General features: G+C 37.5%; 1 non-coding gene across 1 annotated transcript; it reads right to left on the bottom strand.

Annotated features, from left to right (window-relative positions):
* Nucleotides 1-9,783: 9,783 nt before the first annotated feature.
* Nucleotides 9,784-9,855, bottom strand: TRNAM-CAU (transfer RNA methionine (anticodon CAU)). Its single transcript has one exon. It is a non-coding gene; the product is annotated as a tRNA-Met (tRNA).
* Nucleotides 9,856-16,310: the final 6,455 nt, after the last annotated feature.

Raw genomic sequence — 16,310 nt, 5'->3', positions numbered from 1 at the left:
ACGGGAATACACACTGCGGGACCATCGAAAGCTTTTTGCTTTGACTAATCAAACCGCCACGGGCAGAGACCACCACGAAATGTATTCGACCACGTGGAAGATAGGGAATCATGACAAACGACCATCATATGGTGTCATTCTCGTGGATAACATCGTCTAAGCATTCAGTCTTCCAAGGTACAAGCGTTTCAACAGAAAAAAAGCAACTCCTTTGAAATAAGTTGGACGAAACTTGATCATTTTTGCCGTAACTGAAATTGTGATTCATAGCATTAGGCATGCTCTTCGGCTTGCGTGATTTTAATCAATGGCGATAGGAGATATTTGATAATCAATGGGTTTTATAACCATCCAAGATCCTCAGTTATAATCTTATGAGAACATCAACTTAAAAATATCGTATAACTATTGTGGGTACTTCTAAATGTTAATTTAGAAGTACCCACAATACCCTTACACGACGTGACTAAATTGTTATCTTAAATTATACAGACATTTCGTTGGCGTAACATTAGGAAATTAAAAGTTCGGTAAAAGCTACGAGTTCTCGTAAAGATAAAATAAAACTCACTTAACCGCTATGTAACTTGAGGCATATTTTTTAGTAATAAGCCATTTGAACAAGTGTTTCACCAACAAGAAAAACCCTTAGAAGTCGTAATGAAATTAGAAACGAGTATAAAAATTGTAAAAATGGAGATGGCTTTCAAGTAATACTCGCTTTTTAGGAGCTGCAAAAGGACTATTTCAGTACTTTTTTATGATATAACAATATTACTCTCAAATTGCCGCTTAAAAGGCCTAGTAAAATCGTATGATTAGTTACAATTTATTAAATTATCATTCCATCTAAGCAATTAAGTACGAGTTCAACCCCCCACTGCCTCGAATCCCCTCATCTTGATCTCTAAATATTTCTTATCATGTTTGGGTTAATATTATTAATTATCCTTTCTTTCCGATTTATGTCTTTGATGAACGGTTTGCCGGCAATTTCGTTGACAATTTTATATTAAATCGCTCTTTCTACATATTTCGTAATACGAGATCTGTTCAAAAAGTATCGCGAATTACGTAAATTGGATTTTCGATTTTTTTTGCGGTTTTATATTGGTCCTTTAACCTATCACTTATGCCGAAAATTTCGGCCATTTTGAATGTTTAGTTAATTGTCCAGCTGTTTTGCTTGGACTTGTTTTGGCTTGTCTTTAATTTTTGTCTGTTACAAAATATGGATCAAAGAATGTTTTAAATTTTGTGTGAAAAGCGAAAATTAGTCCGCGGACGCATTCCGAATGTTGACTCTGGAGACTATGGAGAAGCTACCTTGGACCGAAGCAACGTTTATCGGTGGTACCTAATGTTCTCAGAGGGCCGAGAAGACGTGAAAGACGAAGAGCGTGCCGGACGTCCGGGCACGTCAACAATAGACGAAAACATTGATGAAGTGAAGAAAATAGTATTGGCCAATCGTCAAATCACCATTCGAGAATTTGCTGAGGACTTAAACATATTGATAGGCTCGTACTATTTGATTTTTACCAATGATCAGGGCATGACGCCGGTCGCCGCGAAATTCATACAAAGATTGTTCAATTTCGAAAAAAAACAGAAACATATTAAATTGCTAATGAGGTGTGGGACTCTCTCCGCGACGACCCAAATTTGCTCCAGAGGTTCAGAACTGGTGACGAATGATGTTGTGGTTTATGGTTATGACGTGCAAACTAAAGCTCAACCATCCCAATGGAAGCTGCAGCACGAGCCAAGACCAAAAAAAGCGCTCAAGTTTGGTCAAATGTGAAAGGTTTGCTTACAGTTTTCTTCGATTGCAGGGGCGTGGTGCACCATGAGTTCTTGCCACAGGGTAGAACGGTAAATAAGGAATATAACCTGCAAGTTATGTGCAATTTGCGCGAAGCAATCCGCCACAAGCGCTCGGATTTATGGAAGAACAAAAATTGGCTTTTGCACCATGACAACGCCCGTTTCGCCACAGCACATCGTTACTTGGGCGCGAAGATTTGGCCAAAATCAACACTCTAATTATGCCGCAGCCACCGTATTCCCCAGATCCGGCCCCAAGTGACTTTTTCTTGTTCCCGAAACTGAAGAGGCCCATGAAAGGACGACGCTACGCTACGATTAACGAGATAGAGACTGCATGGAAGGAGGAGCTGAACAAGATCATAAAAAATGATTATTGGAAGTGCTTCGAGGGTTGGAAAAAACGTTGGCACATGTGTATAATATCTAATGGGGATTACTTTGAAGAGGAAAAAATAGATATTCATGAATAAATAAATAATTTTTGAAAAAAACACAAAAGTCGTGATACTTTTTGAACAGTCCTCGTATATATGATAATCAAATCAGTAAATTGCCTGTAATCGTGAACTGAATTAATGGCGAAAGTGGTTCCTTATGATGCTCTAGTTTGATTGTTTCGAAAGACGGAAATATCCTATGTGTCTAACCCATGAGTCACGAATACGAATTTCGTATCATTTTCGTGGATACTGATGCTAATACAGCGCTCCATTTTGTAACGATCACGCAGGATCCACTCGCGCTATCTGTTTCAAGTCATGCCGCAATCGAATATCATCATTACCAACCATGCATAAGTAGACAGTGGAATCTCTCCTGGGAGGATTTCAGCAAAGTCACCTATTGCAGAAGTGCATATCTATGCAAGGTTTTCATATAGTTCTATTTCATACGAGGCAGTATAAAAGTCAGATTTCAAGTTTTCCTTGGAAGAGGATAATATCAAATAACTTGTGAGATTACCGTTAAATTACTTTGATAACTAATAAATAATATTTTATAGTGAAGTTACGGTACGAAGGTAAGATGTTCGATTCTTGTTTATAAAGGGGGTAGCGTGTTTCATTAAGTTACAATGAAATCATGTTTGACGGTGAATTTTGACAATCCGAGAGGTTCACTTGCGGTTGTGACTGCGAATGGTGGAGTAAATCTGAATGGGTATAGGTATTGGTCTGAATGTTCCCAATAAGGACACTCACAAGCAATATGGATTCAACGGTTATGTAAAGTACCAGTGTGCTTCACATAGCTACATATAGACCTAGAGCTTATTGACCTTTTATTAATGATTGGGTTTCTGGGAGGAAGTTCGACGAATCTTCTAGGTTACGTCTAAAGTAATCAGATTAAAAAATGCGACTTCGGGTATCATACATGTGGGTAGATTTTTCAGGTTTTGAGTATTTGAGCAGCTGATAATCGCACTATAAATTGTGAAGAACGAACAATTATTTAAAAATATTTTATTGCTTATATTTGTTGAATGGAGAAGGTGAAATGGACCGAGAAGAAAACAAATGAGGAAGTATTGAAAAAGAAAACTTGGTTTTTCCACATAAAATATTTATTCACATGTGAATAAATATTTTATGTGGAAAAACCAAGTTTTCTTTTTCAATATGTATCGTTTCCACAAAGTGACGCCTGAAGTTATCTCCTTTAAATGAGGAAGTACTTGGTATGGTGGGCGAAGAGAAGGGTTTGTTGGGAGAAATCCTAAGGAGGCAGGAGAAATGGATAAAGTGCGCATTGATCGGCAGTGGGATGCTGAAAACTGTAATAGAGGGGAGAATGTTGGGCAAAAGGGGAAAAGGGCAGGAACAAGATGGGGATTTCGGAGGGGTTGAAGGGAGGAAGTACTCAGAAATGAAGAGGGACCTGATGTAGAGTAGGTTACTGGATTTTGTGTTTTATTAGGAGTCACAAAATATTTATTTGGTAGTTGTGTCCATCCAAGACCTACCTTAACCGGTAAACTACCTCACAATAATAATATTTGTCGAATTTATGGCTCAAAAAATGAGTATATTAACAACTGGTTTTCGTAACTTGGTCAAAAATTCTGTCGGTATGTATACATTACACCTTTTGCTTGCTATCATGTCATTACTGACTCATTAAAATTGACGTGTTATCCTTGACGCAAATGACCACCTCACTCGTAGTCTCGTAATCTCATAGTAAATACAATATTCAATATTTATTCATTTATTGCCAAACAAAAGAAAATTTTTTCATGTTCAAAACACTAAACATATTATATTTATCATTACCCCGCTTATATTTTTAAAGGGGCGGTTTATTGATTGAACTAAGAAAATGGGACATTACACCTCTAAACTGAGTAGGTAGGGTAAACCTAGTCATGAGCCACCTAATCAAAGAATACCTATACATTATAGAAAGATCCGTGCAATATAAATTTGTCCAAATTCTTTAGAAAGGTGCAAGGAAAATTTAAAATTTAATTATCGCTTGATAAAAAAACTAATTTCTGAATTAAGTAGAGGGATGACTTTCATGAAAATGCATTGGGAAATTTGAAATAATCGAATGCTCACCGAACATAACGCCTTGAATAGAATGCTGGCAAACGGTAAATAATGTACCTGCTGAATTTACGCACACGTTCAAGCAGCATTGGCGTCCTTTATGTCGCTAGTTGCCAGCATTAATATTTTATTAATTAAAATCTAATCTTTCAATTATTTATAAAAAGTAGCTAGCCACTCAAAAATATTACTTTGTAAGAATGGGAGGGAGCGTATATTTTGGCCTTTTTCCAATCCAGAATTTTATTTTGTCTCACGGAAGATCACCACGCAAGCAGATAATGTTTTAATGGTCAACATGCAACTGTGAACAACAAATTTGGTAAAAAAATTCATTTATTTCATAAAATCAATCTTGCCATAGCGTTATTGTACGAAAGAAATGTGGTACGAATCAAAGTAAGATCATACCAAGCTGAAGTATCTTCACATAATTTACCATAATTCTCGCAATTTCAGCCTTTCGCCTGCATTCCAGTCTGTTTGTTATCTCACTTTCATGTAATCAATGAGAAGGCCAACGGATAGAGTTGCAAGAATACATATCTTGGCAAGTGTAAAATGTATTTATCTTTTTTCGTAACTGTTTATAAATTATCGTTTGGGTAAGTGTCAATTCAAGCGTGGTGTGTATAGATTCAATTCAAATGTTCATTCCATTTTATTTTTCTGCTCTCTATTTATTCCTTTAGATTGTTGATATTTAATTTTTCTCGAATCTCAGCCTTCCAGATAATGATCTAGAAAATCTTATTTCGGCAGCCTCTAATCTCATCCTTTTTGAGCTTATGTCGGGATCCAATTTACATTTGCGTATAGTACGACTACTTTGCTCATTTTTGAATTATCTACATATACATGATATTTCGGCTTATTTTAAGATATTTTGGAGGGACTTCCATAAAAAAGCTTCTTGGTTGAATTGAAATTTCCAGATGTTGAAATATCGCAACTCAAAAGTAAATAAAAACTTTGCAAATATGGAAGAGAGCGTATATTTACGCTATATTTTGATCAACACTCATTCTATACCCGCCCGTTTCTAATCCAAAACTCCCAATTCCTCTCACAGCAGGTCGAACAAAAAACGTTTTACGCTTAGCAGAGGATTGCAAACAATACATGCGACTCGGAAATTCACATTTATTTTGCAAAATCAATCCTGCTTTAACTTTACAAAAGACTTTTCCAAAGTCACACCATACAGCATTACGATTGCCGACGTAACCAAAAAAAAAGACAGGTAAAACCACGAGCGGGCAAATCTGACCGGTTTGGAAATGAAAAAATAATACTTTTGTTGCCGTTCTGAAAGAAGAAATAAAAAGGCTTAATTTCTTTATTATTTTGTTCCCACGGCAAATGGAAACGTGTTTGGCAAAGATTTGGTGGAATTTCGGGAATGCAACAACCGATAGGAGGGACTTTTTACAATTTTTAATGCTGAAAACGGGATCTCGATTTGTCGGGAGAGTGGAGGGAAGTGCATATATAAATAACGGCGAAGCCAATGAATAAGAGAAACAATTGAAAGTCTGCAGTCATTTTGAGCGTGGAAGAGAAAAGGCTCGTGGGTAAACATTCGCGGTTGCCATGGTAAGAGCTGTGGACAAACAATGAGGGTTCATGCAGAAATTAATGATGAGACGGAGCATGAGTGAATATAGGCGGGCGGATGAATGGCATATGGGAAAAAAATGTTATGGATGGATGCGTGGATTTAAGCCCTATAGTCGTGAACAAAAACCATCCCAAATATTAGCATTGTGAGTTTATGATAAGTATTGACTACGCATCAGTTCACCAATTAATATATAAACATAGACGGAAGAGTGTCGATAGATAATAGAGGAAAGAATAATAAACATAATAATTCAGTGCCGTTATATCGTGGAATCTATCTATATATCGATCTTCTATCTATCTATAATACTCCATATATCGATACTAAAATATCAAAAAATACATTTTAAAGCATTTTAAAAGATTAAGAAGCACTCCACACACATGCAAGAACTCAAACCACCATCTTACATACACATGCACCTACAAATACACCTAATACCCTTGCAGTGTCTTTTTCCGACTTGTAAATTCAATGTATTCGATATTTCTAAAGGGACTTTGGTTTTTTACTATTATGATTTCTGATTTTCGGGGAAAGAATGAGTATTTGTATCTATCTGTACTGGAATTTATCTCCCTTATTTTATCTTTGCGGTCTGATCTACCTACGTAATGTGGGGCCATTATAAGTCCTTTAGTGTCATCGTTAAACTCGTTTCTTCTGAACCTTTTTTAAAAGTCTACGTTTACTTGTTCTCTTCGTACTTCAAGTGGACAAAAATACATTCCCTGATGAGGTGGAAATAGCGTGGTTGGATGAGTCGAGACTCATCCATAATGGCAGTAGATCCCGGCACGGTCATTTGTAGAGACGCTCGAGAATCACAAGGGTAAATAAAACCACTAACACAAGAATTTAAGACTGTAAGTCAAACATTGTAGCATAAGAATTTGTGAAGTAAGAGCAGTGCCATGATTCATGAACTGCTGTGGTAGTCACCGATGCAATTCCTCCCGTGCTTAGCTATACTCGAACGAGTGCTCATATCCTCAATATCTTTTTCTCAGCCAAGCCTTATCAAGGTTGGGCGCATTCTTTTCCTTTCCAAATATCACAGTGTCATGGCTGGTAATCCGAATACCTTTTAGTAGGAGGTCAGAAAGTTGGTCGAACTAAAGACAATCTACCAGACTTTTCCTGAAGAATGTTGTACCGATACTACACGAGTCAATGCGTCACCTTAGTTCATGTATTAATTACAGGTAATACTTGCTCAAGTTTATTTCAAAAATAGATATGGTGTGAATATGAAGTTTATAAGCGCCCTCAGAAGTTTTATTGCTCTAAAACTTATTTTGTACTAATTTTGAGTTACACATTTTTGAAGCCATGAAATTGAGTCTGTTTTTCCCAACAACTAAAATAACAGCGTAGGTTACTTTATCAGGTTTTTGTGTCCAGTACATGTATTTTAGCACAATTTATGAATAAAATTTTTTCCGGTATTAGTATTCCACTTTCATAAAGAGTGTGTTTAAGCTCTCACATTTTCTATGCCAAATTTAATGAAAACTAACTCAGAAACACTGTTTTGTCATCGGCATGAGATAGAGTGCACTTGAGACTACTTGTTATGAAACTTTTATCAAAATCGTATATGTCTAACATCTCGTTGCAATCTCGTAAAAATGGAGATATATTACGGATGGTTGGAATTGAGATATACAGGGTTCGTCCGGAAAATAAGTGTACTGACTCCTGGGCTGGGCGCGCCGCTCCAGGCGCGCCCAGCACCGCTCTGACGGGCTGCGATTGGAGGGGGGTATGTTGGCAAGCGACGCTGAAAAAGGCAGTCGGCTCTGAGCTGTGGTGTAGTGAGGAGCTCTGTTAACGCGAACCTCCACGCTCGACCCACGTCACGGAACGCGATGCCGAAGTTTTTGGAGCAGCGTTATTCCATCAAATTTGCGGTAAAGCTTGGGAAATCGTCTACCGAAACTGTCGGTATGATTAACCAGGCTTACGGGGAGTCAGCCATGTCCAGAAACATGATCTTTCGGTGACACAAGATGTTCGTGGAGGGCAGAGAAGAGGTCCACGACGAGTCTTCGAGAGGTTCCCGATGATGCCTTCGCGGGAGCGTTCCAGGAATGGGAACGCCGCTGGAACAAGTGTATCGACTCCCAAGGGTCCTATTTTGAGGAATATTAGCTTAAGATATGTAAAACTGTAATAAATTTTTTTTCCTGAGCTCAGTACACTTATTTTCCGGACGAACCCTGTATTCTATAGACTATCCCGCGAAATCTTATTGAAAAACTACCACATGTTTCATTGACCGGAATATTAATTTGATTTTACTTTATTCTCGGAGAACTATGTATTTAACAATAGCACTTTCTCAACGATTCAATGGATTTCAAAACTGAATTGATTGTAAAGTACAAAAAATATTGCGGTCACGATCATATTAAGTAGTTATTTGGCAAATGCAGCGCAATCAATTGAATACATGAGGTAACATTGATCGAAGTAATGTTTGTACATATGTACGATTAGAGGAGTTCTCTATGGCGTTATTTGACGTGGACAGCATAGGTAAACAAGAAAGGATTGTTAAGATTTTAGATGATGAATTAATAAATTTATATTTTTTAAATGTGAGACCATGAATAAAATACGTCAATACGAGAGGAGAAAGTGTTTTTAATGATAAATGGTCCACTGTGTAATTTGTGCTAGAGGAAAGCGATGCAGTCAGATTTTAGACAGTTCTCATGGCAGATTGACTCAAGTTATTCCAGATTTGAATGAATATTTAAGACGAAATTTTATGGATCAATAAATATTTTTGCAATGTTTATAATGATCATTCCATTCACTCGTTATTTATTATCTATCATTGATAAAATAATGTTGTTATTTCAAAATGAAGATAGACCATTATGTAAATGATTTAGTCTCCTTGTTGCAACAAAGGGTTTTTTAATGCAACAATTTCAGAGTGTAAAAATCATTCGCCTTGACTGGCATTCGCCGAACTCGGATCCACCGATGTCCGGTCGAGTGCTTTAGCCAGTTAAGCTATCGAGACGTCCTCTTAAACTCTGAAATTTTGGGAGGTTTAAAGGAACAATCAATCCCGGTCAAGGCGAATGATTTTTACACTCTGAAAATGTTACATAAAATGCGGATGACTCCGTTAAAATATACCGTTACGGCATCTCCCTTGGGATTCAACAAAGTTTTTTAATTTATCAATGAATTTTGTGTAAAAAAGTGAAACAATTACGAGGAAAAATGATGGAATAAATAAAACTTCAATGCAAATATCCTATTCTGGTTTTAGCTAATTAGTCTGCAAGCTCGCAATATGTATTTTTATACGGAATACCGCGTCTCTGATTCGAACATTTATCTCTATGTAAGGGCACAAAGTATGCATAAATAATTTCAATAATGGATAGTAAGGAAAAACCGAAACCTATAATCGATTTGCCATTTCCAATTTCGGTAATCGTTTCGTGATTTTAAAAAGAATTTCGCTGCTTTGAAAAAAACTGTTCTTATTATTTTTAAATTGAATCAATGGATCATGACAAAATTTTAATTAAATTTAGTTTAATTTAAGCTAACAAAAGACAAAAAGACGCACCATCATCAGGAAGCAAAATGTAGAGTAAAGAATTCTAATTATACAATGTACGTAGTATAATGTCAAATCAAGTAGTAATTTAATTATGTCAAGTTTGCAATGGGAAATGTTTTCAACGCTTAGCATTATTGATGGATGAGGGAATTGGAAAATTTTTATAAACCGAAGAAAAAGGTTAGCAGAGCGTGGTTTCGATCCACGGACCTCTGGGTTATGGGCCCAGCACGCTTCCACTGCGCCACTCTGCTATATATAATTTGAAGGATTTTATTGAATACTTCATAAACAGTAGCGATTATAAAAAGCCTAATAAGTTAAATAACAGTAGCGATTATAAACAGACTTATCTTTAAGATGAGAACTTATTAGTCTGCTTATTTTACATGTACGTATAAGCCAATTTGTCCCAATCCCTGGTGAACAGATTCACTAATATCCACTATGTTGTTCACAATACCGGAAAATTGTAGCGTTCATTACTGAGTGAAATAGCCATTAACTACGTGCAGTGAACTCCTAGGGACAACATAAGTGCCGAGTTGTTCATTTATGATATATAATGTATTTAGGGTCATTAATTCCGATTTGGACGATCATTTGATGGATTCGAAAAACTGATGCAGTTGCATTGACTTTAACCACAAAAACATGCAATTCAAAACTTTTTGGAAGATCTAACATTAAAATATTAATTTTTAAAATGCCAACCCTAAATAGGATTATATTGGATGGAGGAGTCCATTTGCAAGTACATTGAAGGGAGATAATGCAAATATAACTAATAGATTACACCTTTTTAATTGGCTCAATGACCATTATAAAGTGTTAACTTATGTGATTTCTTTTAGTAAGATTACAGATTAGTAAATTAATGGTGGTCTATGTAGATAGAAAGGTACAGTTCAATAAAAATCTAATGAAGTTATTGATTGAGCTGGGTTGCCAGCGATGGCACTAAATCTCCGATCTCTGCAATAGTTGCACTCATTGTTAGCGAAGCCGACGTAAGCTAAGAAAAATATTTAAACCTTATTGCGTTCATAATTATAAAATATAAGCCTGTTGCGTGAGCTGGTTTTAAAACAAAGGGAATTTGAATCAATGCTCAAACACAAGATTTATTAGCGCCAGCAGTTTGAAAATGGAAATATAGATGTAATAATAGAACAAAAATACAATGAAACAAATAAAATAGCTTACATTAGTTATGATCGTGTTTTTTTTTCGATTTAAGAGAATGAGAAATTATTAAATGTTATTACTTCACAAAGCTAGGCGCTAGAGTTGGTGATGATACAGCGTACAGAAAACCGTATTGCTCAATAGTTTTTTGAAAATTCAGCGTACCACGAAGGGCAGTTCTTTAAAACATGATTGGTATAGCTTTGGATGCTCATTAGTTTAAAAATTTCAAGACACTAATGTTCCACCGAAAATGTAACAGAACGAGACTCGATTAAGCCGTTTGGTGAAAAACGATTCACTGCATGCAGAGGAATGTTGGGGGAATGTGGTGAGAAGGCTAAAGAACAATGTTATCTTTCGGTAATTAGGTTTCATTTAAAATATGCCACTAGTATATAGTTTCCTCATGAAGTTTGAATTACTAAATTAGATCGGGTGCATCGTAGAGGAGCCAAATTTTTTAAACTTTGTCATGATATACCGAATGGAATATGAAAATTATTAGGGGAACAGGGTCGGGAATCACTCGCACCAAGAAGGCTAATTTACAGATTGAAGTACCTCTTGCATAAATTGTAAGGGGGTCTTTTTAACGATGATGTTGAAAATGTATTTTTAATTCAATCGTATTATGGCAGGAGAGATCATCTAAATCCATTTATGATCTTATTTAAATTCATATCGAATGTAAATGAGATCATAAAATTAGAAAGATGTATCCCGCGAGCGATAAGGGATCGGAAAAACGTTTTCCGACAGCGCTAAGGGGGTGGGGGGCAATATATTGTGTTGCAAAAGTCGTCTGGTGTGTAATCACCCCCTGCCACACACCCTAGCGGTGGATTGCATGGTATCATGTAGACCATATACGTTTACTGTTTTACAGCGCAGCAAAATATTTTTGTTTTTATTTCAACACAATGAACTTCCATTCATAGATGGTTTCCCATTTAGTTTCAATTCCACCAACCAAATACGTACAACATTACGTAGAACGATTTGCCGTGGTGGAGACGAGATAAAATGTCAGGGGAGGAACTGTGAAGGGAAAACCGCAGTTTCCATCGTCCACATAGCAAGACGAGAGGGACTTTACCAACGCTCTTCCCCAACACGCCCGTTAGAGTTGATCGATCTGGACGCAGCGGGCCTTTCTCCCGTGGACACCCCACCAGCGTGGGTCGCCGCGGAAGTCTTGATGAAATGGGAATTGACTCCGAAAAGAGGGCAACACGCACCCGCGAAGGAATTCTGGGGGCGAGGGGGGAGGACAGAGGGGATGGGGACTACTTTTACGGCGGAATCTGCCGACTCGTGCTCGAGTTATATCCACTTCGAGTCGATGGGATAGGCGTATTCGTCCGGATGATGGAGAATCTTTCCAAACGGGTACGCGCCCACGCACAGGATAAAAGCCAATAAAGAGAAAGTCAAGCCGGCAGTTTTGAAAATCATAGCTTATCATCCGGAAATGGGCGTCCGAGACGTAAAAAGATGGACGCGGCGGTACTTATGTGACGTCGGATGTGATCCTCAATCATTAGTATGTAAAATTACGAAGCCCCTTCCCTCCATCTTTCTCCATCCCTGCCTTGTAACATACACGTATTTTCCCAGGGGACGTTTCTCGAAAATCATTACGCCTGTGTGCCATAAATTCTCCCCTGTTGAGGGGAGGCTTTATCGCGGGCAACGGTTCAAGCAGGTCGTGGTTTTGTGTTTACGGGTGACCCCGGGGTCAAAATATTCATAAAAAACCATCGCTCTTCTCCATTGTGAACGCACATAATCCAAATACAAAGATAAGGGTACTCAAATCGAAAAGGGATGGTCCCAGGATTTTTCTGTGGGTTTGTATATAAGAATTTCAACGGATTTTCCCTTTAAATATTAAAATTAATAAAATGGAATACATGGATTCAAATGGAATTTTGGTATGGACAAAATGTGTAAAGATTAATGAGAGCTTTCAGAGAGGTGTATATCTGCTTTTCAGTTCACGGGTATATAATTTTATTAATAGCTTGAAAGTTATTTGAAAAGTTAGTTATTAAATGTCACACATTTTCAAAAAAGGAACTGTTTAGTTTTTAATTTAATTGTCTCATAATTAAATATATTACTACTAATTAGTTTTTCTCGGCGAATAGTGAATGGCTTCTGGTATTACTCGTAAAATGGTGACGTTCAAATTCAGTGCCAAATGGTTTTTATTTATTTATATACCCTGCAAGCCACCTCTGGGTAAGAGCTTCAATCTGTAATTTAACCTTCGCTCCGCGAGTGATCCCCAGCCTGGCTGCTCTAATATTTTGGATACGCTACTAAGTTTATCATCACAACGTTCTACAAATATAGCTCCTCTACTCTGCACGCGATCCAATTCGGCAATTAATCCAACTTCGTGAGGATCCCATATTCTTGCAGCACATTCTAAATGAGGCCTAACCAGCGACAGATAACATTTCCCTTTGACCTTTTCATCACATTTACCAAGTACTCTTCTAATAAGTCCAAATTTTTTGTTATCTTTTCCACATATTCCCCGTATTTGTTTCGCCCAGGAGAGATCGTGAGTGACGGTAACGCCTAGGTATTTAATTGGGTCTAAACATTACATTTCGATGTTCCCAATGCACTAGGCGTGGGAATTGCTCTTTTTCCAAAAATGTATGAAAACGCACTTTTTTAAGTTTAACTCTAATTACCATGTGCCGAACCAGCGTTGAATAGTATTAAGGTCATCTGATAAATGCTCTGATAAATGATAAAGCAGCCCTATCCTCAGGATCACGGATATCATGGTAAATCACTGCATCATCGGCATATAAACGTATCTTACTGGTGACTACGGAGTCAACGTTAATATAAAGTAGGAATAAAAGAGGTCCAATAACACTTCCCTGGGGAACACCTGAAGTAGCTTCTGTTGCATTTGAGCTAACTCCATCTATCACTACTCTTTGAAGCCGATCATTCAAACAGTCTTTAATCCAACTCCGGATATTTTTTTCTATGTCATATGCTTCTAGCTTTGCGAGTAGTTAGTATGAGGTACTTTGTAGAATGCTTTCTTAAAAACTAGGAAAATTGCGTCCACTGGAACATTGCTTTCTTCTGAAGTAAGAATATCATGAACAAAAAGCGCAAGTTGGGTCTCGAAAGATCTATCTTTTCGGAAATCGTGCTGATTTTTCATTGATAACTTCTGATTATCGAAGTGTCTCACGATTGAACTAGCAACTATATGTTCCATAACCTTGCATAAAATGGATGCGGCTTCTTAAATATTATTCCTAGATACGGCGCAATTTCAGAAGCTATATCATTAAATATACGAGCAGGTATTTCATGAGGCCTGGAAGATTTATTAGACTTGATATTTTTCAGCAAATGTTCCATTCCATTAAATGAAATTTCAATTGTGGGCATCGGTTGTTCAGAACGATTTGGTAAGCTATCAGGGATTATCGGTGAGGTATTGGTGTAGACGGTTTGAAAAAAGAAATTTAAAAAGGTCCCCTTTTCCAAACTGCTGGTTACTCTTTCGCCTATATCATTTTGGAGTAAATAAGCAGTTGAATTAATTCCCTAAACTAATATGACGCATGACCAAAATGATTTTGGGATTGCTTACAAATTTCCAGCTAACCTTTTCGTTTTGAATTCACTTAACGCTTTCCGAAATTCACCCTGGGCATTTGCCCTGGATATTAATCATAAGTGATATCATTATTTTTGTCGCTAGAGATATCATCTCCAATAGTTTTATCCCATGATCATTTGCCCTGCATAGAAATAGAGGGTGACGTCCAATTGTACATTATTTGAAGGGAAAAAACGGCGAAAATATTACAGAGCGCGGGACCAAGGTAAATATTTTAAACAAAGTTTCTATAGCATATGCTATAGATATATAGAAAATAAAGTTACTAACGCACCAAACGAGCTTCCTCAACCACACGAGGGATCGGGATGGTGCGGTGGCTAACGTACTACCTTCCCAGCCAGAGGGCCCGGGTTCCAGCGGCGACAGATATTTTTCAGTGGTATCCCGATACCTACTCGAGGTACTTCGTGGAGGGCGTTTCGAGTTACTAAGCCGTCCATCGGATGGGACGTTAAGCTGCGGACCATTTGGAGCCTTTCGTTAAGGGTAGACTAATACCGACGCCGCGTTTTTCTCCACCCTTCCTTTCCCAACCATCCCTAACGGCGCGAATGGCCTTTGCTGTCGGTCATCTCCCCTGAAATTTACTACCACTCAACCACCCGGAGACACATATGAGTGACATGACACTGTCCAAGCAAGGAATAGAACATCAGCTCAGTGGTATCAAAGTCAACAAAACACCGGGTCCATAAGAAGTACCTGCTGGAAAATGGAGGGAATTAGCTGAAGAAGTTGTTCCCTTTTTTTAAAATGTTTTTCTTACGTAGATAGGAGAAAGCTCAGTACCTCGCAACTGGGAGCTAGCATACATAACTACTCATTTATACAGGTGGCGATAGTGAGAATTCCATCAATTACTTTCCATATCTTTAACATCGATTTCAGGAAAAAATATTAGATCACATTGATATTATTACTGTTATGAAGTTTTTCGGCAGTAGGAAGGTTATTTAGGAAGAGCAGTTCTTGCAAAACTCAATTGGATCTTTTTGTTCACATCATCGGGAGAAAACAATGCGCAAGTGTACGCAGTATTTTTGAATTTCAAGAAAGCCTTCGAGAAAGTCCCTCACTATATACTGCAACGCTAACTCAAACGCGATGTTACCAATGAGAAAGTAATCAATTTTAGCAACAAATTTAGTAGTCTACGATGAATTCCTATTCTTAATGGCTCACGCGCTAGTAGGAGCCCTGATTATCTGTGGACAACACGAGGGTACACAGGGATAAAAGGAGCCAGCTAGATCGCGAGCTGCTCTCCAGAGATTTAGGTAAACATCAGATTGGTGCAAGGAATGTGGATTAATACTGAACATAAGTAAATGCGCAGATATGAGATTAAGGATCAAAAAGAAAGGATGAGCAGGACATAAATTATGAAAAGGAGGGTTCAGTGCTAACTATAGTAGATGAAATATAATATTTGGGGGTAGTTGTATTTCTAGCACGGTGTTTTATGGGGAGCAAATATTAGAGAAATATGCGGATTAACCTTAAAGAAACTTGGCTTCATTTGACATGAGGTGGGAAAATGTAATGAGATAGTAACATGGAGGTGATATTTCGCTTTAGCTAGGCCAAATTTGGAATACGCCACAAGTATTTGGGATCCTTGAGAGAAATATTTTATAAAAGAATTAGATAAAATACAAAGAAAATTCACCAGATTCTTCAAGTAGTTTTACAATAAGAAGAGGAACGTGACGCGCCTTTTAGAGGAATCAGGCTGGGAACCGCTTGAGAACAAGTGAGACTTACACCTTTAGCAAGGTACAGTACCCATGAGTTTATTTATGACACAAAGGGAATTATTATGGCCCCACAATACTTGGAATCACAAAG

Source organism: Hetaerina americana, unplaced genomic scaffold (genome assembly GCF_022747635.1).
Source record: "Hetaerina americana unplaced genomic scaffold, ioHetAmer1.1.p SCAF_7, whole genome shotgun sequence".
In the NCBI taxonomy this organism is placed as follows: domain Eukaryota; kingdom Metazoa; phylum Arthropoda; class Insecta; order Odonata; family Calopterygidae; genus Hetaerina; species Hetaerina americana.
The sequence above is the reverse complement of the archived record's forward strand: the minus strand, read 5'-3'. Positions and strand labels throughout refer to the sequence as shown.